Below are 4,918 nucleotides of genomic sequence, written 5' to 3'. Positions count from 1 at the left end.
GTTCTCTCCTAATGAAAGAACTTATAATATTAACAATTTAAGTATGTTGCTTTCTTAAGAAAATAACTTTGCTCCAGTCTTGCTATTACTTTTTTTCCTAGCAAAATTGGTTAGCATTTTCTAATTTAAAGTAATATGTTTTCAAAAATATTATCCAATATTCAATCCGAAAGGGTTGAATTTAAATTGGTAGATTAAAATTCAATGTATGTTGGAAAACATCCCTAAAACTTTATTTTTTCTATTTTAGATAAAAAAAATTCCAGCATATCATATATCAACTTCTTTATTTATTTTTTTATATTATTTAAATATTATATCTTTAAATATTTTTATTAATAAAAATAATAAAAAACTAATAAATTTGAGAAGATTAAAAAAAAAATGAATAAAAAAATAGAAAAAAAAATGTTTGAAAGAGGTCTTAAAAACCTATGAAAATAAAGAATATAAAAATTCTAAAAGAGCTAATAATTTTCTTTATAATTATAGAAAGAGCTATTCGTAATGCTCTTTGACTTCATGGTGAAGTAATTTTGACTATATTTTATAGGATTCCCTAATAAAACTTCAAAACTATCAATGCTGGAGTCGCTTCACGGTGAAGTTATTAGGCCCGAGGGGAGCCCTTCTAGAAATTCTCGAAGGAGTAAAATACGGGCCTAAGAGGGCTTTGGAAATAGTTTTCAACAGCAATAGACGCGCCTCGGTTATAACCTCACCAGCTGCGTCATTGCCCCAAGCGCATAGATGCTTTATGAAGTAGTTTAGCTGTTACTCTTTTAATGCCAACATATAAATTGATAACATCGCTTTCCCGTGTGGGACAAATTAGAGTACTGCCAATACCTTTGAGTAACAGTATTATTCGACTGACAATGGTCTCCTTTGGGCATGAAACCTGATCAACTGAAATAAAGGTGGAAACATTTTTATCTAGAAAAAGAAATAAACAAATAAATATAGTGGGGCGCCCCATGCTTATATTCTTTTCCTCGTCGTAACAAAACAAAATAAAAAGGAGATATGATTGATCTATCACACAAAATAGAAATAATTGAAGAATAAAAAAATGAAAGAAAATCAACTTAAGATTTGGGACTCCCAGCAAAAAAAACTAAAAAAAATGGGAGTTGGTGACAATAATGGAGTGTGAGCACGGAGCACATGTTTATTATGGGTTCTATATGATTTTGGCGCCAACAATCATTATTTCTTTCATATTATTTATAGACTAAACCATATCTTAATAGCATCGACAAATACTTCTCCATTTTTAATTTTTAATGTTCCCACACCAATATTATTATTCGCATGCGTAATAATTAATATTAACAATAGATGAATTAGCGAAAATTACTCGTTTAAATTTATGTTGATTGTTGTAAGCTTAACTTCAGGTTGAATAGTGACCTTTTTTTTTTTGTCGGGAGTTTGAATAGTGACCTTGATAGATATAATACATATAATAATAGGGTAATTTTTTTGTAGGGCTTTCAAAAAGAGCCTTATCGTAGGGCTCTTTTGTGTTTCTCCACCTTTGAACAGTTTTCGGCGCGATTTTTTTTTATGACCGTGTATATTGTAGTTATTTAGAGCATCTTGCAAATTTTCAGAAAATTCTGAATAATTTACAGTGTCGAAAACTAAGTTCAAACATGCTATTTTCCACGTGCATAAAAAAATTAGTCACGCATGCAATAATCTGTTTTCGGCACTGTAAATTATTCGGAATTTTCTGAAAATTTGCAGGATGTTCTAAATAACTACAATATATATGATCATATAAAAAAATTGCGCCGAAAACTATTCACAGGTTGAGAAACACAAAAGAGCCCTACGGTAGGGCTCTTTTTGAAAGCCCTACCAAAGAATTACCCTATAATAATATAGATAAAATGATCTGTAGATAATTTAGAACATAATAAATTATTGAATAATACAGAAAGCAAATTTAATTATTCATGAAGTAAGTTTTATTTTGGTGTGCAATACTAACCTACTAAATCTAAATCGTCTTTTCTTGATCTCTATTCAGAAGTGACCACTTGAATGATAATAGCAAAACTAACAAAAAACTATTTTTTATTCTAATTTTTATATAAAACTTTAATTAATAATGCAAGCCTATTCAACAATCTAACATTCTTTCACTTGTGCTACAGTAATTTTAATACATAAAAATATAAAACAAAAAATTATTTATTCAAAAGACTCGTAGATTGGGTACCATGAAACATTTGGTGGATGCATTTTTAATTTTTTTAAAAAAACGTTTGTGATAGCATCTAAAATAACTTATCAAATTTAGTATTTAATACTGAACTATTACAATCAATTTGCTCTCTTAGTATTGGTTTGGAAAGCCACCATATAATTGGAATTGAGTGTAATTCCAAGTAGTTACTATAATTGTCATGTTTGTTTAACCATCTATACATAGTAACTATATAATTTGAGAAAATTGAAATGCTCCAATTACATTTTCTAATTTTCATGGCCCCCCATCAAAATTGGTTGTAATTACATTGTGTAATCACTAGATACTATCAATTTTACTTAATAATATATTTTACTGTGTAACGCTCTGGATAACCAAGACCGTTACGTTGTGTGTTTAAAATAGTGTGGGATTTGCTAATCCAGCCATTTAAATAAAAATGTGAATCTAACGACATAAACAGGTTAGGTTTAAAATATTTTGGTTATAAACGAGTAATTTTCATTAAAATAAATGTTTGGTACATGGGATCCAAAATCAGGGCTTAAACGACATATTTACAGGATTTCCAAATGTTATAAACAATAAAAGCCACTCTAATGGCAAAACACATATTTTAGGTCTCCGTCCCTGTACAAACCCTTGACCATGGCAGCCGAGCAGGTAACAATGTACACCTCGCCCCCAGAGCTCTCCAACCCATGGTCGATTCATCTTACCTTTGCCTTAACCTGCACCACGTAGCACCCGTGAGCCGAGGCCCAGCAAGAAAATATAATATCATAGCATGATCAATATCAATAACCAATTATTCCACAAAGTATAACCAAGTACTCAACAATTCATAACATTTACCTATTTCAGTGATAACAATGGACAAATTAACAATTTGTCATTCAGATAATCAACATATCACATCCACCAGATTAACAACAATAATAACGTTCATAATCAACAGTTTATTGCAACCATTAAATAATATTCAGGGTCGACACCCTTAGGCCGCACTGTCTATTTAACCCACTGTCTTCGGCTCACTTAGGGCGCCCCCAGTGTTATATGCACTGACTCCGGCCAGCTTAACCGAGCTCAGTGATTAATAAGCTGTCCTCAGCTACCAGTGGCTGAGCTGCACCCTGTGTGCAAGTATTGATTCCGACACTCTTACGCCGTTTATCACATGTCCTCCATGGCATAATACCACCTCATGACATTCATACAATTATAGGGAGTTCTTAGTTCCAACATATTCACATGGTTTATCACAATCATATAACAGTGCATACAAATATAGGGAACACTTAGTCCGAATCTATCCACATAAACGAGTGCAGTTTTCTTACCTTTAATTCCAAGTGCTTTGATTAAGAAAGACGACCCCGCGCACGATCCTGCCTCGAGCCCAAGTGTACACCTAATCACAACCATGATAAAGGATTCCATCAATAATAAATGAATAAGGGTTTCCGGATCAAGTTCTAGCCTTCGGGACATCCAATTCCACCAAGCATGGTAGTGGAATCGATCTCGAGCACCCTAGGCCAAGTCTCCGCACCTTAAACCTCCAAAAGATAAAAAATACCCTTAAGAGTCGTGGCCCAAGCTTCCTATGCCGCAGCTTGCCCCTGACCAGAGGCTCAGCCTCACCAAAAACCAGAGACGGGCCGTGACCTGCCCTTCTTTCTCAGCTCCTATCTGCTTCAAAGGGCCGCGACACACCAAGAACTAAGCCGTGGCCCGACCCCTTCGGGCCCAGAAAATCCACCATTTTTAACACTCAAACCTCACTCAATTCCATCCAAAATCATCCTAACGATACAATTCAATTATCACAAACATTCTAACATATTTTCAGCAACATAAGCAGCAAAAACTTAACTTAGAAACTCACCAATATAACATTTTAATCTTGAAACCCATAAGCTCAAAACCTCCTTAGAACAGACAGTAGTTCCCAAAAATTCAGATGTAAACCATTATTAAAGGCTTACCTTTACTGAAGAGCAAGTCCACCAACTAGTTGCTAAGTTAATTCCCAAGCCTTAGCCCCAATTTAATCTTCAAAATCAAGAACCCAAAACACTTAGAACTCAGCCCAAATCTACAGAATTAAGTCAACTAAATCACAATTCAATACTCACCTAAACTCCTAGTCTGAACCTTTAGATTGCTACAGAAATTCTCCCCACACTCCAGCTCAAATTCTTGAATTTCCAGCCCAAAAATCATTTGGTTCCAATGGCTAGCTTGAAAGACTCCTTGAGAGGAAGAAGAAAGAGAGAAAGTCAGTTTTAGGTAGGCTTCTAAACGTTTCTTACCTTTGTCTTATCTAACGTAAGCCTCTTAAGTTAATCCCAAGGCTTGGGGTACCAAAAACGTCCCTAAGGGCAAAATGGTAAATTTCCCTAGTATTCCCACCTAGGCTTCCTAACCTCAAATACATCTCAAATTATTTATTTCCATAACCCGATAACCCGAATTACTATCTAATACCCAAAATACCTCTTGACTCGCCCCGAGTCAAATATCGGGTCCCGTTGTGACTTTCCTGCTACTTGCTCCCTAGGATGGCCTCGTGCTGAAAGGTGCGAATATATATCCACATAATAATGTGGTCTCAAAAGTTTATCACAAATAATCACATTTATGCCCTAACGGGCCAAAATTACAATTATGCCCTTACAGACTAAACAGGGC

At 34.4% G+C, this 4,918-nt stretch overlaps 1 non-coding gene across 1 annotated transcript; it reads right to left on the bottom strand.

Moving 5' to 3' along the window:
• Positions 1-613: 613 nt before the first annotated feature.
• Positions 614-752, bottom strand: LOC133813373 (U4 spliceosomal RNA). The gene has a single exon (XR_009884389.1). It is a non-coding gene; the product is annotated as a U4 spliceosomal RNA (small nuclear RNA).
• Between the last annotated feature and the right edge of the window lie 4,166 nt (positions 753-4,918).

This window comes from Humulus lupulus, chromosome 1, assembly GCF_963169125.1.
Source record: "Humulus lupulus chromosome 1, drHumLupu1.1, whole genome shotgun sequence".
In the NCBI taxonomy this organism is placed as follows: domain Eukaryota; kingdom Viridiplantae; phylum Streptophyta; class Magnoliopsida; order Rosales; family Cannabaceae; genus Humulus; species Humulus lupulus.
This window is presented reverse-complemented; position numbering and strand designations above follow the sequence as displayed.